Genomic DNA, 23,903 nt, shown 5'->3' with positions numbered 1-23,903 from the left:
ATAAATAAAAGGAAAATAAACATTACCAACTTGTTTTAGAAAGGCTTCCAGCATTGTACCTCCTCAGGAGAGAAAGGAGAAAAAGACACCGCACACCGAGCACTTGCTATGAGCCTACAGGTAATTTGATCAAATTATTGGGTTTTGCCTAGGGGAAGGAAGGGCAGAAAACATAAGCAGAGACTGAACACCAGCTGAACAGACGTCAGGCACCACTGCCGCGAGCTGCTGGGCAGAGAGAACACGCAGGAACGGAGCTAGGAACCAAACCGTCTGAAAGGAAGGAAGAAAAGGAGCTTAGCCGTAAAAGAATTAAGCAGTACTCCGAGGAGATGCCAAAATGCCAATTAGAAAGGAAGGATTGAGGCTAGCTGTCAGCAACGTGGTCTTAAGGGAAGTGCTCTTGGACACCAACTGAAGCACTTTCAGTGCTTTAACTATTAGCAACACACCAGTAACGAGAGAAGAGACGAGAGCAGGCTTCACAGCTAAGACAATCTAAAAAAAGTTATTTTTGCGTGGGGAATGAGGGAGGGAAGCATAAGCAGCCACGGTTCGGAAGACTAATATGTAGCGTACTCTGGCATAACAGAAACTAATGCAGATACTTCTCATCAAAACATATTTTGACTTCACTGTAAGACTTGACTAGGCTGTTTACCAAGTGCAGACTGAGCTGCAGATGTCAGAACTGGTCCACTTAAACTTGCAATTTGATTTACAAAAGTATAAAAAAAATGCAATATAAAAAGCCCCAAGAAAAGGTGAAGATAATACATTAAAATAAAGCACAAACTGAATTTCTAGGAAAGATGGAGCAGAAGAAACCCACCCTCTAACTTTTGTTTTTTTCATTCTCAGGCTAAATGCAAAGCATGCAGTTCACAATAGCGTATTCAGAAGTGAAAGGCCTGAATGCAAGACAGATTTTTTTTTTTCCCCCAACAGTTCAAAGCTATGGTTATCCAAGATTTTTACCTGAGAGGAAATAAAGACATTTTTCCTGGCTTCTCCAGAATAAGACTGGGACAGTAAGATACCCACAGCATAAAAAGTAAGTCATTTTGTCCACAGGAAGACACCGTTAATGATTGCGCCAGAGAATTCAATACAAGACCTAAAGCCAGGCTACCCCATTAAAACCAGCTGGTCATCTGACATTTGGAACTCCTCACCTTCACCATCTTACATGTACAGAATACCAGAGGAGAAGGCCTGATAGATTCACACAGGTAAGAAATCCATTAAGGGTTTTTATACATATCTGGCTTAGGAATTCGGTAAGCCTCAAATATTTAGAGGCTGGGGGAGGTATCACAGGTGCTGGTTTGTTTTATATTCTTTCCTAAGCATCCCCTTTCAGCTATATGGAAGAGAGCATATGGGGGAAGACAAACCTTAAGTACAGCCATTATGCTTTTAATTTCAGATTTAATTCTATTTAATGCCCACAGGACTATTTTACAGTGATCTACCTAATTTTTTTCCCCCCAGTAATGCAACTAAAAATAATCAAAATTTTGAACAACAGAAGCACGAGTATATTGGTCTAATGACCAAATGGAAAACCTGGATAAATACTTTTGCTCATACGTTTTAGCAAGGTGCTACATCTTTCCATAAGAATCAATACCGCTTTCTTAGTCGTAGGCAATTTCTTTTTGCCTGCAGTCCAACACCAGCATGAACGTTCCAAGATTTTGGGAGAGGGGAGGGATGAGAAGTATGCTCTTGTTGCCTGGAGACCTTGCAATGCAAGGGGCAAGGCTGACAAGCTAGCCAAAACGCTATACATCGCTTTCATGCGGAATAGAAACGTTCGGTCTTATAGTCACACAGAGAACCTAAAATATCATACCCCGCAAAAGACCAGATACATGGCATGTAAGAACACGCTTAGGAGTTGTAGCGATTACATCAGGAAAAGCTCAATTTTTAACCTTTAGCTTGTTTTCATCCAGTGACAAATATGACCTGTTCAAATCAAGTCCAAGGCAAACATAAAAAAAGACAATTAAAAAAAAATGTTAAGGTGCACTGAAATCACCAGAAATGCAGACTTTCTATGCTAGGTCTCAGGAGAGAGTAGAAAAATGAACAAATTTTAATTTAAAATTTCACTGCCAGAGCCATCTTCCAGAGCTGTTCACAGAGTGAGAAATAATGCAGAAAATCCCTGAGTATACAAGCCTACTACTCAGAACAGACCACTGAAAATAATAATAAAAAAAATACCTTTTGAATATACGACAGTAACTGAACTGAAAATCCACAGTCTGCGTTACCAGCATTGAAAAGGAAGTTGCAAACGAGTATATTGGAACTGAAACATTCAGGGCTTCATCCCACTGGTGATTTTCTCAGCGTGAGTATTGCTAGACCTAGAAAGCATTATGTTGGGGCTCACAGACAAATCATATCCCTAATCTAAGGGGAGAAGACAAAAAGCAAATATTAAATAATCCTTAAAAGCAAAGCCAACGCCGAGCACCCTGCAAAACCTCTGGGTTTTCAGCATCCAGACTCTGTGGCTGTCCCATCGCAGCAGATCCGATCCCTTGTGACAGGATGCAAACTAACCCGATTGCCCAGCCTAAGCAAGCAGAGAGGGGAAAAAATGAACGTGCTTCATATCAGCCCTATTTACATTAGTAATAAAGTTTACGAATGCTGCAAGCGCAAGAACTGGAATGATGAGAAAAGCTTCAAGCACCAACCAGTCACAGAAGGAGGGGGCTAACCCCCCCAGGTTTAGACTACTTAAAAATTCACGTGGATATACATAACATATGCAACATAAAGCATAGGGCAAACGTGAAGAAAAATTCTCATCCCTCAGAGGCAGCCTCACCGCGGCAGCGTTCAGAACAAGGAACACTTAGACGGACACTGCGCTGGCAAAGCTGGGCCACTTCTGCTTCTCTGCTTGCTGCCTCCTGTGGGCAGCGGGTCTTTGACCCGCGACAGACCTCAAGAACCAGTTTCCTCACACACTGTGCAAACACCATCCTGGCTTCATTCCTAAGTTCAAATATGGGGCGTTTGATTCTCCACCTTTACCTTAAAGTGCAAATAAACTGCCATTTCTGATGCACGCCAGTCTCTAGAGCAACAGGTCCTCTCTGTAACTAACCAGTGACCTGGGTGTCCACAAAAACTTGGGTGGCAATGACCGAGCAGATCTGATCTTCCTGTAGGGCTGGGTGTCAGGATTGGACTATCCCTTCCGATCCCTGTTCTGTGAGTAAATCGGGAACAACACATATATTCTACTTCTGTGGCAGAAATATGCCATGACCAGCTCTTTGACCAGCCTCACCTTCTAACAGCAATTTTGGTTACTAGCATTGCACTGGGAACCACTTTTGCAAAGATGAAAACTTCGTACTTACGTGCTTCACCTGATGTAAAACATCAGCAGTGATTAAGAAGAAAACATTAAGCATTCCAAAGCTAGTATTTATTTATTAGTTTTTTGGGGCTTGCATATTAAATTCTGAAATCTTTCTTAACTTTATGCTACAACAGTGCTCATAAAAGTTAAAAGCAGGAACTGTTCCTATTCAAAGTCATTTTTGCAAACAAAGATTAGCTAACTCAAAATAAACCCTCTGATTTTAGGACAAATGTTAAAGGAGAATCCATTCAGAGTATTTCTTTCCTTTTGCATGACTGCAAATCCAAGACAAAGTTTGATTGGAAATAAGCAGACATCAGGGTGTTTCCTTAACCTTGCAACACAGTATGTTGCATTCCTGGTTCACTTCAGGTGCAAGAGAGAGATACACAATGAAGTTCAGAGAGAGATCATAGGAAACAAAAGCAAACAGCAGGCTTGAAAGAGCAAGGTTTGCCTTTTAAAGTCTCTTAATTTCCAAACTAAGTTACACATTAAGCAATCGCTTAGGCTCTCTGGTCATTCCTTCCATTTACAGAAGCGTTAAACATTATAACTACCAGAATTACACAAATTCAGCAATACACGAGTGTGATTTCCGTTAAGATGCTTTCCCCACACACACACACATCCAATTCCAGTGTTTCATGTGGCTGCAGCACTTCCCATGGTAACTACTAGCCGGGGGCTGGCTGGGATGGGGGAACGAGGATCGGGGACCTGTGGGGGAGCGTAGGTCTGGGAAGGACACCCTGCATCCAGGTTACTCATCCACGCCTCGAGAAACAGGTTTTTTAGTGCAGCCTTGCAAACCTTTCACATGAGATGCAACACAACGGCCACAAATTTGTCACAAACTGGAAAGTCAGTGCTGCAGACAGAAAACAGAATTCGGATTGTAACAAATTCACAACATCTGGATAGCTGCAGGAGAGTAAATTAATTTACCTTGTAAACAGAATCTTTTCCCCCATTCTTGTGTTACACAGAGGAGAAAAAGCAATTGCTGAAACAATCTGATTGCCACAGTCTAACCGGTAATTTGCTGCAAACCACAGCAGATTAGATTGTATAAGGGACTGAGCACGCTTCACAGTCAGGGTGCTACAGACACACGCGTACCACAGCTCAGCTGGTGGGAAAGTCCTGAACCAAATCCTGAAAATCTCGGTAGCCTGTGACTAGTGGATGTAGTAGCATGAGCCAGGTGAAGACAAGACGCCAGAGCCAGCGTCCTCCACGTCCCTCGCTCTCCTGTGGGCAGGAGCTGCTCTGCCAACTCCTCCAGGGAGAGTTCTCGGACAGCCTGGCTCTTACGCCAGACAGGTCAGAAAACCACAGTGCCTCTCAGCTGGAATGCTGTTTCCCTCTGAAGCCCCTTCCCTCACCCACAGACAGGAAGGGAAATATGACTAAAAACTGAATTTTTTTCTGACACCATGCTATACGCCACCTCTTTGTACTTTTTTGGGTGTACTACATCCTCTGCCACACAGACTTACAAATGAGGTTCTCAAGTAGCTAAAAACTCTTCTCATACATAACGCTGCCACTCCGAAGAAGGGCTTCTACCATCTCATCCAGAGAAAGCACAATCATTTATTTGCTATTCATTCACAATGCAAGACAGGCGGAGAGAACATTAAATGCCCGCAACACTTTTAGAGCCCCAAGGCCACCTTTTGTCAAGCTGATCCTTATCCCGATTAGAAAGCCCGTTACGTTACATACCACTTAATTCATAATATACTCCATGCTGACTATTGTCGTAAGTCAAAGCAACTTTTCAACTGGAATTAATCACCAGCATCAGTGCTTAACAGCACTGCATCATGCCACCTGCTTCCAGCCTCACCAGCCTTCTCTGCCGTCCCCTCAGCGTACACCAGCACAGCAGCTCTTCATCCAAACCCCTCCTAAAAACCAATTCTGGCTCACTGTAACTTCTAGCCAGCTGACAGTAGGTCAGCCTCTTCTATTTCCCACCTGTCCAAGAGCTGAACGGATGATTTACTTTCTATTTCCAAAGCTCTTCTGTAATGAGGAGCATGTGGTGGCCAACTCCGCGCCAGGTAACGCAGCTGCACTGAAGCTGAACCCAGACAACTTCACAGACGTCACAGCATGGTGGAGGCTGGCAGGGACCTCCGGAGATCACCCAGGCTAACCTGGGGCAGGTTGGTCAGGGCCATGCCCAGTCAATTTTCAAGTATCTCCACCGATGGAGACTCCACAGCCTCCCTGCAACTGGTTCCAGTGTTTCACCACAGTAAAAAAGCAGATGCCAAGGTGTCCTCCAGAGGTTAGTCCCCCGGCATGTTGTATAAAGCTTCTACGCAGAAAGACTTGCGCTGCCACTTCACACATGCAACAGTGTTCATTAAGCACACACCTAATCAGTCTTAATATGACACTTCTGGTAGCCCACTGTACAGTTCTACAAGCCCCACTAAGGTTTAAGAAGTATAGCGCAGGATGTCTACGTACAGACAGCAGCTTTCTCATCCCCACCTGTACCAGCACATGAGGCTTGCGACACTCAGACACAGAACCAGAACAGCCTCTTGCACTTCCTTACTAAATGAGCGTACGACCAAGAGAGTCCAGACTAAGCTAATATTAAACTGTGCCTCAAATGCAAGAAGAAAGAAGTGGCTATTCCATAGTGTTATGGATGTTGGAATGGTTATACTTTCTTGGAAAAATCCTACTGCTGCTGTAGTTTGCTGGCTCTATTGCAAATTCTTACAAAAAACAAGACTGACCAGCAGAGGAAGAAATGTAGAATTTCTTCTTGCAGGAAAAATAAATTCAAACAGATGCTGAATGATACTACTTTTTCCAAGACAAAAGCTTTTATCTCGCTTAACAATAGCTACATGTTCCAAATTCTTTACATTTCTGCCTGAAAGCATTTTACAGCCTTCACAGAAGGCCTCTCTACCACTGAAGTGCAGGAAAACGCAGCGCTCTTGTACGTAGACAGCAGCAGCTCAAACAACACAAGCCCACTGAAAGCTTAGAGGCAAAATTATCCAATGTGTGAAAACTTTTCCCTTTATAATAAACAGTAACCTGTTTTATGAGAGTGTATTCAACATCTCAGGTTTCCATAAAACGCTGTTGAATCAGGCCTTAGCGTTAGGTAGACATAAAAACATATTACTGAGCTAGTGAAGGGGGGGGGGGGGGGGGGGGGGGGCTATATATATATATATATATATATATATATATAAAAAAAAAATCACTGTTCTGTAGTAATTTTTCTTGCACTTCAACGCATAAAATAATTTGCTCCATCTTGTTGCCTGTAGCAAAGTCCTATACCTAAACTTTCAACATGACTTTTAACCTAGCACTTTCCATTTAAAACACAGAGCTTGGTAAAGTAGGAGCGGATCCAACACGGTCCTTCTGACCCCCAAACCCCTACCACCAGCCACAGCATCCTCACTGGGACCTAACATTTCACATGCATGACCTGTCTCTCCGACGTACCTGTTCTTTACGAGGGGAACGGCACATCACATCAATGTAGCAGCCCCAGATCAGATGCAGAATTTCAGAAGCTTTCCTGCCAAGGCTGTGTATTTGGGGAAGGAAAGGGGGGGGACTGAAGGGGAAAGAAGAAAGAGTTTATTAAAAATTAGGATTTATAAAGGTCACTCAGTTGCTCTCTGCTGCTGCCAACAGAGCAGATCAATTTGATTGCTGTTCTCTCAGCGCCAGCGGGCATATGGACCATTAGCAATAATTCACCCTCCCAACGCCGCAGTCATTTGCCACGTATCCATCAATCCAACACAGGCTCCCCAGGGACAGCAGAATCAGCGGAACAACCTTCTGCCTTCAAAGTTACCACAAAACAAGTGGAGACAGCAGGACTGATGCTGCTAGAGACAAAATTAGCCAGCCTATTTCAAAATTGTACTGTCAAATGAGAAAAATTTCGATTTGGGCTCCAGTTCAGATCTTGAGCCACAGAACAGAGGGTGCATAGAGGACAATGCCTGTCTCATATCCATGTGCCACCTCCTCCACATGGCAGCACTTCTACAGCCTATGGGGACATATGGCTACAGGTATTTCATGCATTCCTGGGCCGCGCCCAGGACACACAAAGCAGAAAAGCAACAGTGATCACCAATACTGAGTCTACTGCCTGATTTACAGTCTCCACTCGACCTGCAAATGTCTCTCTGACCTCTTTTCAGTCCTCACTACAGCTATGATTTCATGACAATGCCAGAAACTCAACACCACAAACACTCCCTGAAAACAAGTGAAATCAATGGATTTCCCTGCAGATGCAGAAAACAGCCAGATGTTAGATCACTCACACACCAGCAAAGAAAAAACTGACTTTTCTTGCCCTTTGTTGGACTGTAGAGGTGCTTCATATCCTTGAGATGCTAGAAGCTACCACCGCTGTGATCCTCTCAGTAAAATGACTGGTGTCAGCTGCTGCAGGGGCTCTCACATCCCAGCATCAGCAAAAGGGAGAAGGGGAAGGAAGAGAGGAACAGACCTCGGGAACTCAATTCTCCCACTCTTCAGCAAGCGTAGATTCTCCTCCAATGAGGGCCAGGGAAGAAGCATTCTTCTGAAGACTTCAGAGGTGGGAAAACAAGAAATGTGCTCAAGACACTAACCTCCCTTCACAGAAATGCTACACAATCAGCTCTAACACCAAGTTCCTATTCTCCACTTGCATTCCCATGAGAAGAATAATGGCCTTTGTGCTGTGAAAGGACACAGAGGTCACGGGCAAGAGAATACTTCCTATGGGAAAATCATGACCAGTGCACTAACTTCCTGGAGGCCGGTGTCCGGAATGGGTTAATCCTGACACTGCTCTTTCAGAAACAAGGCTCCCAAACAGCCTGTATGTTCTCAGTTGAGTATTATTCACAGAAGGGTACTTTTTGTATTCAAAAAGTAGAAACTCTTCAATAAATTAAATTTCAGGCTGCATTCCCTCCATTCCAGCTATATAGCCAAAACAGTATTTAAAGTCTGAACTGAATTTTTGAACCAGATTTCAATACACAAAACGTGCACCTAGCCCAGGATAACCAGGCACATGCACCCTCAGTGCAAGTCTCGCCTTCCTCTGGTCAGAACGTCATCAGAAACAAGCCAGTTCTGACAGGAGCTGAACCTTTGAGTTTTCAATAGTACAACATTGCATTGCAAGGATCAAAAATCTCCAACATACCCTTCCCTTCTCATTTATCCTCCTCTGAAGACACCTCAAAGCTCTTTGTACCCATCTAACGTTTGGCCTATGTGCTCTAAGCTTGCTTGGCAACTCGTTTCCCTCAGTCAACTAAAAGAAAAAAAAATCCAAACCACCAAAACCAAATAAAAGCATGCTTGTCAGGAACTTGAGAGGTTTAAAAGATCAAGGAGTTACACACATCTTGATACAAAACTCTGTGCAAACTAACAGTCACCACTCACTGCATTCTCATCTTTTTGCCAGCTTTCCTCCCCCTACAATATTGATTTATGTTTTGAGAGTTTAAAAATCCAGAAGTTATCTGAAATAGACCCCATTTTACAAGTGGTATTTCACGCATTTTACAAATTTTTAATCGTGTCTTGAAATGCTTGAGTAGCAACAACGACACAGAAACACTGCCACAAAGATTCATAAAGAAAGCACCTAAATAATCTTAACATCCCAGATAATATGTTATCTGCTACTAAAGAAGGGACTGACATTCAAAATAAGTTTCCAAACCTATTTTCAGGATATCTTTTGGACTTTTATGCCACAAAAGAAGAACCTCAGCTAAACTTCTGCTGAAGAATAGCAATTCATTGAATGTAGTTTCTATCAAAAGTCCTTTCTTGCTTCCTAAAATACTTCCAACAGCATTAGACAACAACTTCATGGTGTGGATGAAATGACAGGATGTTCCACATGAAGAACCATAACACACAGAAGTTTGGGATAAATAACAAAAATAGAAAGTATCTGGATTTAGAAAAACCCCACAATTTAGTTCTTTTTTACTATAGAAAATAGACATTTACTTAAATAAACAGAAGTCCAGTTATAACACTATAATTAAAAACTACCAGGAGTTTTGGAAAGGATATGAACTCTCAAGTGCCATGCAATACACCAACATTTAAGCAATGGTAGTTAGAATGTCTTTCGAAAAAGAGTTTTTCAAATGCCTCGTAAACCTCCTCCACCAGCTATTAGCAAAGACTGTACTGAACTGTAAAGCAGCAATTCCTTCATTTTATCAAGGAACTTACTGAGTTCAGAACTTGCCGTCCAACACATTTTTCACTGAGCTTCTCTATCAAGACGACCAACACCAATTCGTTATTATTCAGTCCACCAAAGGTTCTTCCAACATTATTTCTGCCATATGGTTGGTCCTGTAGCTAGCACCTTGTCAGCCAAGCTCAGCTCAGGTGGCGTGGCTCTAGTACCCTTCTGCCTGTGGATGTCACCATGGCAGGGCGTACAGAACCAGGCTGCAGTGTCATTCCTTAAAAGGTTCAACAGAAATAAAAAAGAACAAAGATCTCGTTAGACAGCATTAGGTCTGATTTCATTCATGTGTGGCACCACCTCAACGGGATCAGACCAAAGCAGTACTTGAATTAACTCTGTGCTCTGCTTGTTGGGAGTTTTAAATACAGAGAAGCAGGTTTGGACAGCAGCTCTGCCTTTACAAGAAAATCTCACTTGACAACTGAAGTTGTATCTTTCCAGGAATAACAGAGTCCCAAATAAAACCCCACTGCTTTGCATAACAGCAAAGGGAAAAAAAAAAAAAAAAAAAGGACACAGGGGGGCAGACTACATAAAAAAGCATGTGTTTAAAAAAAACCTTAAGGGGAATTAGAAAAGCAAAATGTATGGAGGTGACAGAGGCCACCTAAGAGATATTACATGGGATGCTCAGAGGAAATGCCTATCATGTATCAGAAAACTCTGTGAAGAGTTGAAGATGTGTCCAAATGAGGAAAATAAGGAGAGAGGTTCTTGCACACTATGTATGAGAGCATTATACAGCAGGTTAAAAAGGAGTCTGAGGAACTGCCGGGAAGAAGCATAGAACTAAGAATAAATGCTAATTCAGATACCATGAGCAGCAAGTCCGCCAGAGAGTCTGTAGGAGCAATGGATGATCAGGAGCACAGAGAGAGAACAAAAAAATCATAGAAGAAAAGCTAAATAAAACGTGAATTTATCTTCACAGAGGAGAAGTTACAAGGGGGAGGAAACTTCCCTGCTGAAATCCTCTGAGGAGGGACATCAGGCTCTATCGCAGATTGGTGTGCCAACGAAGGGCTTACAGAACAAGATGTTACAACCAGCCAGGGTCCCGGACCAGAGGGTATCATTGCAAGAGAGCCAGAGGAGCTCCAGCACCAAACGGCTTAAAGTCACATGTAAGCTTTCGTCCCAGTATGGCTGCTGAAAGGTGGGTAGTATTCTTCCAGCTTTTACTAGGGAATATCTGGGAGACTACAGATCACTAAGGCAGATATTCTAAAGGAATCGGTAGAAAATAGCAGACAGAATTGTTTGATGGAAGGAGAGTTACCACCCAGTGAGGAAGAGTTAGCTTCAGGCTGATGTCTCCAGAGGAATAAACAAGCACATAGAGCAGAGAGCAATTTAGAAAGCCTACTGAGACTGCTAAAAATGTGTTTGAGAAAACTTCTTGCCGGGGACTTCTGAAAAACTAAGCTGTCATGTGATGAAGGGGGAGGGCCTTCACAGGGATAGAAGTTGATTGTAAGAAAGGTTAAAAAAGGATCATAACAAATGTCTGATTGTTTTAACAGAGGGAGGTAATCAGACAGTCTCACAGGGAACTGTGCTGTTTGACACATTCACAATTTCCCTGGAAAAAGGGTGCAACGTTGACATAAATAACACCTTCAGTTGTCTGTTATTATGGTGGCAAAGATCAGGCCAGCTGAAGAGTTGGCAGAAATAACTCCACACCAAGTGACCGGGAAACAAAATGAGAGATTAAGTCCAATGCCAATGCATGATGCATACGGGGAAAATAACGTTGCATACACAGGAATGCATTCTCGACTGGCTCTCGCCGCTCACGAACAAGATCCTGGGGTCCTAATCGTTAATTCTCTGAAAATGTGAACTCGATGCAGTCAAAAAAAGCAAATTGTATATTAGGAATTGTTAAGAATGGAATGGAGAACAAATAGAAACCATTATATTAATATGTAAATCTGTGCTATGCACACACTAAGTGCTGTACACAGTTCCAGTCATTCTCCCTCATCTCAAAAAGGACATGCAGGAGAACTAGAAAAGGTACAGAGAAGTTCAACAAGGACGATCAAAGAGCCAAGCAGCTTCCATAAAACAAAAAATTATGGGAAGACTTCTCAATCCAGAAAAGATTTTATCAGCAAATGGGTACAAAAATGAGAGATGATCTGAGGAAACTGAACAGGGGAGGGCTGCCTATTTCAGTACAGGAATAGTTCAGCATCTAACGAAACTACGAAGCGGCAGCTCAAAATAAACACACAGTTAAGCTGTGGAAATCTTCACCCCAGGACATTCATTGTCTATGTCACGTGGGTTAAAAAAGCAAGCAGACAAATCTTTGGAAGAGCGAGCCGTGAAGCGCTATTCAGCGCAAAGCCAAGGCATTCCTCTGGCTCGAGAAGCCCCTCAGCCACAAGCCACTTCTCCCGAACACCGCACTGGCTGCCAGTATCCAACCTATTTGCCTTGTTCGTACGCTCTTCCCCTGTACTAAACACTGTCCACACTCCGAAACCAGATACTAACCTAAACAGGCTGTCAGTCTGACCCAGCAGCTGCCCTTATGCAATGCACCTCACATGATCACTTTTGGAATAATCCGCTTCTTTTTGTTTATCGATGTAGCTGCTTTACAACAAATGGCTAGGGAATCACTTTCTCCTAAAAATACCAAAAGACTGATGCAACACCCACACACAATTACATATCAGCGCTTTTACCATTAAATCCACCTCTCACTACAACAAGAGTGTGCTGGCCTGCTGCAGTATGCTCCAACTCGGTGGCCAAGCACAAACACTGAGGAATTTGATCAACTTGTCACTCTGGCTACTCAGGAAGTTCCTGACTCCAGAAATTAATTCCAGGATGCAAACAGTAAGCATCAAAGAGCATCTTTGAGCTTTTCTAGGATACACCTTGTCTATATGAGTGCGCTGATCAGGCATCTTAAATCCTTATTTTAAAATTTCGGAAGTATGGAGAAAATCCATTTCCATAAAAATAACATGGACTCCCAGTGCTAATTAAGTGTTCTTTACCTTCTTGTAGGTCTTAATCAAGCTCCATCACTGTACAACATGCCTACATCTGTGCTTCCTCCTGAACGCAACGTCACCGGCTTGGCTCTTTCTGTAACAACCACTGCAGCCTGCGCATCGTCGCAGCTCTTTGTGCAGGACTTCCGAGAGCAGCACACAAACAGCTCACCCAGCACAGACCTGCAACATGCTCGTCTTCCTACCACAGCTACTGTTTTTACTAATGTCATTTTCTAAGCCTCTCTGCAAGATCAAATTTAACATCTTAGCCCACACCTCTTGTTCGTGATATGAAATAGGGAGAATACTTCTGGATGTCATTCATGAAGTGGTAACTTTGTCAGACCCATCCTCAGTGTCAGTTCTAAAAAGTTTCCAAGTACTACGTATACTATGGACTAGCAATACAGAGTCAAAACCTCCCAAAAGCAGCCCTCACACCCCACTAAAGCATGCAAACTGCAAAAAAAAAAAAAAAATCAAGGTAAAGACTTCGGCATAACTGTGACAGCTTTCGGTGAAACACACGAGGCCAGACGGACGCTTCTGCACCAAAGGACATAATCTTTTTCTTCCCGTGCCTCGTGCCTCATTCTGTCTGCAGTGAAAGGCAGGAACTGCAAGGCAGGCTGCCCTTCGCCTACTCTGTTCATCCTGCCCCAGCACTCACCCAGTCACTGTCCGAGACCTGCAGCCCAGGCAGCACAGAACAAACCTCGTTAGTAATTACAGCTCACACGTGAGAGAAGACAGGGCTAGAAGGGACTTTGAGGGCTCCAATTCATGCACCTCACTCACAGTTACACCCAGATGATTCCCAATAGATGTTTACCCAACTCGCTCTTAAGCATTTAGTTGGAGACCCTACAGCTGCCCCAAGCAACATACTCTAGTACTAAGCTTTAGGTAGTTTGTTTTTTTTTTTAACATTTTACCTGTGTCCCTCCCTGCTGTTTAAACCCGTACTTCTGTGCTGCTCTCAGTGGGCATGGAGAACAGGACAGCCTCAGCAGCAATGCTCGTAAGATTAAATTCCTCAAGTCTCCCCTCAGTCTTCTCGGGGCACACAGCTTTCCCTGATGGCACTTTCCAGAGACAGACTGCTCTGCTTCATAGTCTCTCCACTTTGTTCATGTCACTTTTCCAGTGTCACACCAAAACCGGGACACGGGGTGTCCCAATGAAGCTTTACCAGCACTGGGTGGAAGAGAAGGATTATGTCATAACCTGCAGTTTATTTTCTGGTTTATATACCCAAACAAAGCTTTTGCCTCCCCTCCTCCTTTCCCCACAGGAGATCACTGGTCACCAGTGCAGGTGAAAAGTTTCCTTTAATTCTGGATTATACCTAACCAATTATTCCAATGCTTGCAGCCAATTATTTTTGCTTGAACACAAAACCTTACTGGTGTCCTTATTGACTTGTAGCCTGTTTTTCAGGCAACATTTAAGCCATCGCATCCATTTCTCAATCTTTAATGCTGTCATATAGCACACTTGCGGTCCTTCCCACCTTCATGTCATTTACAACTTTAACATGTCTGTGCATACCACTCAAATCATGAATGGAAACCCACAGCCCCCCCCAGTAACCCTCTCAACACAGCTTTCCATTTTAACAAGGTCTTCACTGGTATTCTCAGTACATTTATTTAACCAGGTTTGTATCTGTCATATAGCGGCACCTTCTCAGCTTTTAGGTTTTTTTTTTTTAAACCTTACCTACTTGAGATTCTTATTAGAACAAAAATCAAAACCTTACTGAATGCAAGATACACAGAAGCTTTTGCTTCTGCAGCCAGAAACAGACCGGACATCTTATCCTAGAAAGAAGTAAACTTCCTTGGCCAAGGAAGTACTGTGGCAAACCAGCGCTGACTGTTACATGCTCCTCCTAATCTTTCAGGTGCTTACAAATCATTTGACTACTTGCTGCAGGATTTTAAGATGACTACTACTCTCCGTTCTCTTCTTCCCACCCCTTCACCTACACAAACTGCTCGCTCTTCTCTGGTCTTTCAAAACATCATCTATTTTCCATTTCCCAAAAGACACCTACTAAAGCTTTTAAGGGTTTTTTTTTTTTTTTTTTAGCCTGTACTTTAAGTACACAGATGAAAATATCTCACTTAGATGACTGCCTGCAAACCTGCTCTTTTTTTTTTTTTTCTAGTCTGTCACTAGCAGTAGCTGCTTGCCAGCTGACTTTGGTCTTCAGTAAGAGTCAAAAGATACTGAACACTTCAGTTTCAGTGACACTGGACAGCAAGTTTTCCTCTCTGTTCTTTCCTCCATCATATTCTTACCTTTAGGACATTCACAGAATAATTTTTAGTATCCCTTGATGGCCTTTTTTAGTCAGGTTTGATTTCTCTCTTAATCCTTCTTATGTGGTCTTGCTACTCTTCAAATGAAGAACAGAAACACCTCTGGGTTTGAATAACCCACCTACCTCAGGAGCGATGAAAGCAACGTTTGCAATTAGCACTTTAAGAATGTGATTTCTACCTACTACTGCTTTTTCAAGACAAAGTTCATGTAACTGAGAAGTACCTATAGCAGTCGTTTATTACCACAACACATCCACTGGAGATTCACTCTTTTTTCTCAACAGTTCTCCAGCTGCAATTACTCATTTACCTCATCAAGTAAGTACCTGAAGCGAGCATGACTTCTTTCCTGTTTCTTTATCTACAGCTGGGGCTCCTTTCCCTGCAAAGGATACACTTCCTAGTTCCAACCTCTCCTTCAGGACAGAAATCAGAATTAGTGGTTAATGACCTCTATTTAAAAAAATATATATATATATATTTAACTTAGGCCCATAGATTCTGTATGGTTTGCAGTTCTGTTTCTCAAATTGACGGCCTTGTCTGTATATCTAATAGCACCTTCTGCTGCAACTATTGTTTAAGAGATTGTGCCATGATAAACACTTAACATCCATACTTCATTCAACAGTTTTACAGGGTCAGGAAAGTTAAATTGGACAATAACATGTCTAAAAAGTGCCCAAAACAGGTAAATACACTCCTCATAAGGAAATGGTAGTCCATTTAGCAGCCCACTACACCATTGCTTATGTTTAGGTCGCTACTTCAGTCCTGGGTGCTATAGATACAGTAGGTTTCTGCAACCCTTCCCAGGGAAACCACATCTACGTAAATACTTCTAGCAGACTTCTGCATTTTCCACGTACTGCTCCACTTCCCCATACAAAGGTGCAGTCCTTCCACCACACAGAAAACGGTTCTGGCTCTGACCTTAACAGAGGAAGGGCAGAAAAAGCTTTTTTTAGGTACCTTCCTTCTCTGCAATCTGCATTGCCAGCACAGAGGTTTCAAGCACCATTTGCACCATTTTCGTCGCTGCTCCCGCAATCCTCTGAATTCAGTTCAGCAGCTAGCTTTGCTGATCTCTGTTGATGTAACAGTAGTATTATTTTTCTGGTTTACTAAGATCACAGCTTCTGTTGGGTCAGTTGCTTCTTGGAAGAAAATTCCCCCCAAAACCCTCAGAAATAGCTTTTGAGTAAGCCACTCCATCACGTTAAAAACACACCCCTATAAAAAAAGCCAGCTATCACTGGCAGAAGTTTCCTGACTAACTGTAATTAGAGTCAGATCAAACTAAGTTTATGCAGTAAGCGCTATCGTTTTCCTGAAAAATATGTTGTGGAAACATAAAATAGTCTTCCCATTTCCAAAGGAGGACTTGGTGTCTGTAGTAGCAGTTGGGTACCTTCTGACAGCTACCAAGCAAAGGGTTTCTAAAACTTCTGGGTTTGGCAGAAAAACAGAAGTCTACCTTTGGCTCTCTGGGGAAACACACTGCCTTTTCCACACAGACCCTCTCTACAACTCCAAACGTTAAAGTTTCAGTAGTATTTTCACTCTGAACTCTTGAATGCTGGAAGTTTTGGCTGTACCTGTCATCTAATTAACAGGTATCCTCTCCCAGGCTGGATGCTAACACTGACAGAAAGAAGGGAGACAACGAACACAGACAACGAACACAACTCTGACCACTTAGGCCATGAAATACAAAGCAAAAATTAAGAAGGAAACTTCAGCATGTATTTCCCTGCATTGTTCCCTCAAAAAAAAAAAAAAAACAAACCACCAAACACACACAAAACCCCACCCAACTTTTAATCAGAACAGTTTTCATTATAAAAAAAAAAAGTAAGTCTGCATTTTAATATCTTTCAGGCTTGAAAAGCACCTGAGAAGACACAAGGGAACGCAAGCATCTGTAAGGTGACTCACTTGCATGGGATTGACTTTCAACAGGTTCTAGGTTACAGAAGTAACATTTGGCAAGCCTGAATAAGCAAACTACCAGGACTCCCAACATCTGATAAGGGAGCTTTTTGTCACACCTCTAGCATCACGCAGAACTAAATATTTGTCTTTCTAATAATCACCAGTTAAAAACCCAGGATCTGCAAATCACTAAGCTCTTTCTTCCCAACAGCGGAACAATCTCAAAGATACTCTGTTAGACAAGAAGTCCGAAAGTCTGACTCGGACATTGTCTTCTGAAAACAAACCAACTATTATTCCCATGGCATCTTTACCACAATGCTCCATACAAGATTAATTCATTTTTTAACCAAAGAAATGCAATCCTCCTCCCCTCCTCATTCACCACCACTCTCTTGCTGCAGCTGAAACTCACTCGTTTACCGGCAGGAGCCTCAGAATTTTATTTTCTTCCCAAGGGAACCCAGTTACACAGAAACGACACAGGCCGTTCCGAAACGCCAGGACTGTGTCTTCAGCTGAGGACACAAATTAAAAGATCCTCTTGAAGACAACCACCTTTAAGTCCCCATTCCTCTACCTTCTGTTTGATATTTTGGTTGTGAGAAGTAATAGCTTACAGACGTTGAAACAGAGAGCTGCATGACCACAGAACTGCCTCGTGTTCCTTAAGACCTTTTTCTCACCCTTTAACTCACCGTGTAAGTTTCAGAGGAATAACACAAGGTATTACAGCTAAGGAATAGATGGAAAGCTCAGTCTACATCCACTCAGTCTCATTCTATACTCAAGACCGAGTTCCTCAGGCCAAGCGCCATCGGTTCCTCCTTGCTCATACAGCACCCGGCACAGAGGAGCATGCTCCCCATCGCTGGGGCTCCGCGACGCCACAGCACGCTGTGAAGTGTCTGCTGTAAAACGGGAGAAAGCTGCCCGCAGCTCCCCAGAAAGACAGTCAAGGGAGGTCTGTCAGTTCCACGAGTGCGGCGCAGAAAGTCAGCCGCAGCGAGAACAGGGAGGAGGATTCCCAGGTCACAAGATCTGCTGAAATTGCTGTACTGCTGCTACTCCCCTTCCACTCGTTACCTACTACGTTCCGCTATAGACAGGTAAAACTATTTTTGTTCATGAAGCTGTACCTATTCCGTTTTTTTAAACTCTTTGCTCATCAGAGGTGGGGGGGGGGGGGGGGGGGGGGAGAGACTTTTCTATGCATAATTATATGAACTCCGATGGCAGGCAGGCCTAGCAACCCACTGGATAAAAACAACATTGAATAATTCAACAGCCGTCTTCAGAGAGAGCTTGACAAATTCATTCATTCGAGATTTTGACACTTAAAAAACTATTTTAATGCTCCCGAGACAAAACCTGAATCTTCTTTGCTGTTTTGTGATGTTATATGCGAATCACATTTGGAAAAATAAACAGCATTGTACCACGTTAAGCTTTGTAACTGAAAATACTGAGCAGAACTGTTTTGGTGGAAAGACTCGGGGGCTAACAGCACAGCTCTCTACGTGTCATACATTCAGTGAAAATCCCAGGGTGTTTTCCTGTCTTCTGAATTCAAGTCAGCTAATCTCCTTTCTGCATTACACAACAGCTCATGGAATCCTAAATTCATCACACTAGTACACTGTCATAACAGTCACAGGTTTCACAAAAGAGCAAGATCATGCCTCGTCTTTGCCCCTCTCATGAAAGTAAACTTGTCTTTCAACAATCCTGAAAAATAAGCGGACATTTCATTCAGGAAATTGTGGCATTAAAGCAGTAGTCCTTTCCTCAGGATTCTCCCAGATACAAAACCACAACTACACCACTTCAGGGTTCAGTTTCCCTTTATGTACGCACTCCTTCTTCTTCTTTTCTATAAAGCATATTCTTCTGATTCCGCAGCAGAGAGGATTAATTCTTTCCTCCATCTCACCCTCTTTACTGCTTTACTCCCATCCCACCATCTTTGACCCGCCAGCCCCACCAAAACTTACTACATCCCTCTTTCCGACACATTTCCTCATGCTTTTCCTCCCTTCCCCTCCACTCCTCGCTTTCCTCCAGCACAGCAATACCTCAGGCTGACGACTCCCAGTTTCCCAAGCAGTAAACCCTCTCTGTTTTCATCCCAGTTCCTTCCGAATCCTCCTGCAGACAGAGCAGTCGCTACTCCAGGCCTTCAGTGGGTCCTCTGCACAAGCACCCAACCCCAGTCTTCCCACCAATACCATTTACTTCTTCATCCTCAGGTGCCGAGCAGGTAAGGCAGTCCCTTCTGCATATCTCAGGAAAGCACGGCGCCTTGCTCTTTGCAAACAAGAAGATTCATCTTTGTTCTTTTTCCTCGCTCTCGCTAATTATTAGAAAACACGCTCATACAATAAATTGCAAGCCGTGCAACCCCCCCGAGAAGATACTCACCACCCTTCGCAGCCAAACCCCCAAATCCAACAGGCACCTCAAGCACCACAGGTTGCGGGGGGAAGGACCCGCACCCACCAACCTCTTTTTTGCAACTCAAAAAAAAAAAAAAACCAACCCCAAAAAAAACCACCCACGAGGGGCGGGGAGCCCCCACACCCCCTCACACACGCCGGTTGAGGGGCCTCCCCTCAGGCTTCCCGCCGGGGAGAGGCCTAAAGGCCGCGGTTCCCTCAGGACCAACAAGGGGGGGGGTTGCTGCGAGCGGCCGTTAAACGACCGTTAAAAAAGGGGGTGGGGGGTGGGGGGAAGCGGCGCGCGCCCTCCCCTCACACACACGCACGCGCGCGGACGCGCGCGTGCGTGTGTGTGAGGGGAAGGCGCGCGCCCAGGCCCGGCGGGAACCGCGCTGAGGCGGCGGGGGTGGGGTAGGGGAATAATTTCGGTGTCCGCCGGGAACCGATCGCGTTCACCGGTGCCTCTCACCTCACCGCCGGGGAAGCGGTTCCTCCTCACCTCCGACCTTTGACCTCTTTGGCGGCCGTGAGTCCGTTTTGTTGCTGTGGTTTGGTTTTTTTAATTGATCTTGGTTAATCTTGGTTTGATTTGAAGCTCTTTCTTCACCCTAAACCTATTCTCTCAGTCCCGTCCTTCCCGGTCCGGTTTACCCACCCCCTCCCGCCCTCCCCCCGTTGCCGCCGCCGCCGCCGGGCCCCACGCGCGCGCGCAGCGCCGACCGCCGGCCACGCCTCCCGCCGCCGCCGGCGTGGTCACGCCCCTCCCCGACCACCCTAACCACGCCCCCACACGCAGAACCACGCCTCCATCGGCATCGCCACGCCCTTTCCGCTATAACCACGCCCCTTGAGCGCCAGCCCGCGCCCCTACCTAGCGCTTTAGGCACGCCCCCTCCCACCGTCAGGCCACGCCCCCGGGGGGCGGGCGCGCCACGAGTCACGTGGGAAGGCGGAAGTGGCTCGGTGGCGGCGGGAGCACGTGGAGCGGGGATGGAGGCGGCGGGGGGGGGGGGGAGTCAGACCGGGAGCCGGGGGACACGGTGGGGACGGCAGGATCGGGGGAGAGGGGTCCTGGGGCACAGAGGGGATCGCGGGAGAGGGGGAGAACCGGGCACTGGCCGCCCTGGGGTTCAGGGGGGAGAGCGGATGCGGAGCGGGCAGCGGGGAATGGCGGGGCTGAGGGGGTCAGGCGCTGGGAGCCCTGCGGCACAGGGTGGATGCGGGGGCTGAGAGGGGAGGATGGGGCACCGGGGGGACGAGAGTGGACCTTGCACCGGGAGCCCTGGGGCTCAGCACGGGGGATAGAGGCGAAGCGGATACCCAGAGCTGCGGGGAACGGGGGTGGGGCAGGCACCGGGAGCCCTGGGCACAGAGGGGACAGCGGCACATGGCTTGGGCTGGGCCGGGAGGGCTGCTCCTCTGGAAGGAGCAGCAGGGCGAGGGGTAGGGAAGTGCCCAGGGGAAGGGGCGTGTGGCACCCAGAGGCCACGGGAGCTTCTTTTTCTCCCCAGGAATGCCCATGCTGTTCCTGCCAGCACAGCCCTGGCACGGGGTGGGATGCCACACAGCCTGGACGCATGGCGCCCGCAGGGTCAGGGCTTACCCTGTCTTTTCCCCCTGGTGCCAGGGGAAGCCGTGGGCAGGCCGAGGTCTGCAGCGAAGGACGCAGCAGCTCCGGTGCCGGCAGGGGCAGAGGGGGACGGTGGAAGGCAGCCGTGCTGCCGGCCCGGCCGTCACCCCCAGGACAGCTCCTGCCTGCCAGGGATCACACCCGAAATCCCAGGGGAGCCCTGCGAGGAAAGAGCTGGTGTCAGAAAGGGTCTTGGTGGGAAACCAGAGCGAGAAGGAGGGAAGGAGCAAAGGAAAGGAGCAGAAATAGGACAGGGGAAAGGCAGCCCCTGCTCGTTCATCTCCTGGGGCTGAGCATCTCCACATCCAGCCCCCCAGCATGCTCAGGACCCCACGGTCTGGTGACGTCCCACGCAATGCACAAAAAGTCTCCTTTAAGCCTCGTTTCTGGTGCATCTGGCCAGGAGGCGGGCGCGCTGGAGGTGCTACGGGCTGTCTTACCCAAAATACCGGCCTTTTGCAGGGCATTTCTTGCAGCTGTCGGGCTCTGACGCTTTGTGACAGTCCCCGCTGCTGGCAGCCCTGTCCGATACCATCGCAGCCAACCCTCTCCCAGGGGACCTGCACCCCTGTCCCACCAGTCCCAGCCTTGGTGGGCCTTTCCCTGGCTGCCTGGCCAAGGCCCCGGGCTGCTCCCACCGAGGCCGAGGGAACGAAGACCAGAGAGAGCGCGAGCCTTGGGCCGAGTCCCACCTGCTTTATCGGTCGAGATGCGGCGTTGCACAAGCTCTGGCTCGCAAACAAAGAGCTGCGCGTAGCGGCGGCCCTGAGCGCGCAGATGTTGGCCGACCCTGCACAAGGCCGCCCTGTTCTGCCATCAGTCACATCCCTCCTGATCTCCGCTTTCTGCGCTGCCTTCCCGCAGCGTCAGCTCCAGAGCAAGGTCTCGGTTCGGTCGTGGCCGTGCCAGGTGCCCTTGGCCTTGCAGAGCCGCCAGATCGGCCTCCGGAGTTCACGTCCTGATGGCAGATGCCAACTCTGGATGTCAGGCAGGGATGGTGGAAACGCTGGGCTCGGTCCTCACCGTGAACCAGGCACCACCGCGGGTTTCACATCCCTTTCTCCAGGAGGCATCTCCCAGATGCTGCCTGTCCAAGCCCTTGCCGCCTCCCCGCTGCAATCGCCACGGTTATCGGTGCGACAAAAGCCTGGCACGCCAAAATAGTGGGCTGAAGCCGCTGTTGTTGGGAAACAGCGTGCAGGCAGCACCATCACGCAGTGCAGGTAAGAGCAGCTGGTTCAGAAGGGCCTTGGATCTCACGGAAACGTCCCCCTGCACGGGGACACCGGGGGTCAGGGTGCTGCTCCCCGCGTGGTGCCCAGCCCGCACGCCCTGGGGACGCGCTGACTCCGAGCCCAGGGCAGCCTCTGGTTTCTTGCTTGGATGCAGGCATCGGTCGAGTGCAGAAAGAACCGGGCAAAAGCCACCAGCAATGTCACACGGTTACCCTGCCAGTTTCAGAGGAGGGAGGCAGAGCCTTGGAGCAGGGACATTCAGGGATCTCTCCAAGGGGAAGCTAATCGTACAGGTATTATTTCAATTATACACCATTATATCCCCATTACAGGTACATTTTAAGCAGCTGTAGTGCCTGCAGCGACTGGTGCCAGCAGTTTCCTTCCCCAAGACCTACTGGTTGTCCTCGTCCTCCCTTTGCAGATGGTGACAGCGCATCATCCACCATGCTGGGGCGGGAGCAGCGGTGCCGGGCTCTGTCACTTGCACAGCTGGCGGCCAAGAAACCTGTTTTACCCCAGCAAGGCACAGCAGGCACCAGCCTGACGGTTCGTGTGACATGGGAGGAGACCGAGCCACCAGCCTGCCTCTGCCAGGGCAGGGTACGGTGCTTTGCACCCAGCAGCAGCGGTACCACGGCCAGGCCAGGCACCATAAGCTACCAGGAACCTTCCCAAGGAGCCCCAGGCTCTGTGCACAGCGCGGGGGCACTCAGGACGCCAAGCCGTGGTGGTGTCCCCAGCTCTGCCTCCACGCAGAGGTTGGACGGGGGTTTGGGCACAGTAAGCTCTGGACCTGGCTGCTTCCTAGCCGGCTTCTGGGCTGGGCACCCCAAGCACGGGCGGCACGCCGCACTCAGGATTTGGCTGCCTGCTGGGGCTGTGCACACGGGCAGCTCGGGGCTCATCCACCACAGATAATTGGGACCTGCGACGCTCTGGGGCTTGGGTCAGGCGCAGCAGGCACCACCTGAGCCTGGAAGTTGGGAGGTTGCCGAGCATGGGCTGGAGACACAACTCAGCGCTGTCCTTGGCAGCACGCAGACCCCCACGGGTTACGTTCCGATATAGCAGGGTCGAGTGATCCCATAGCACACACGGGACCTCGTTCCCCCTCCCGAGTTCCTCGGCACTCACAACAATCCCCAGAGCCTGCCCAGTCTCCCTGGGCTGCTATCGATAAGCAGCCACAGCTTCCAAGCGTGCCAGGGCTCCCCAAACTCAAGCCAAAGGGGACCATTCCCAAACCCGCGGCAGGACGGGTCACTGAGCCATGCAGCATTTCTGCATGGAAAAAGCAGGAACACCTCCCACTGCCGGAGTCATTACCTCGGCTCTGGAGCTGCAAAGGACCTGGCAGGTCGCTCTTGTCTCTCACAAGCGCGCGGGATGTTGTTGATCTCCCACTACAGCCGGAGCATCTCCCAGGAGACCTCCAGGTCCAAGCTCTGCTCCCGGGACTGCCCTCATGTCCATGGGGAGGGAGGGGGACCCAAAACCATCTCTTCACCCAGGCTCGGGAGATGCCCATTTCTCTCCCTCTGCCAAAGGAGCCTGTGGGGAGCGGTTCCCGTACAGAGATCCATGGTTACTTAATGACTGTACCCTTATCTAATT

The 23,903-nt window shown here is 47.1% G+C and overlaps 1 protein-coding gene across 2 annotated transcripts in view; it reads right to left on the bottom strand.

Moving 5' to 3' along the window:
* Window positions 1-20,068, bottom strand: part of SCAP (SREBF chaperone) — a 65,210-nt gene extending 45,142 nt beyond the window's left edge. The window contains exons 1-2 of one of the 2 annotated variants that reach the window (XM_075492171.1): window positions 19,891-20,068; window positions 6,896-6,980 (exon numbers count right to left, since the gene is read on the bottom strand). The gene's annotated coding sequence lies outside the window, so the exon portion shown is untranslated. The remainder of the gene's footprint in view (window positions 1-6,895; window positions 6,981-19,890) is intronic. The other variant, XM_075492173.1, reaches the window with a different exon arrangement.
* Between the last annotated feature and the right edge of the window lie 3,835 nt (window positions 20,069-23,903).

Source organism: Mycteria americana, chromosome 2 (genome assembly GCF_035582795.1).
Source record: "Mycteria americana isolate JAX WOST 10 ecotype Jacksonville Zoo and Gardens chromosome 2, USCA_MyAme_1.0, whole genome shotgun sequence".
NCBI lineage: Eukaryota > Metazoa > Chordata > Aves > Ciconiiformes > Ciconiidae > Mycteria > Mycteria americana.
Note: the sequence above shows the minus strand (reverse complement) of the source record. Positions and strands in the feature narration are given on the sequence as shown.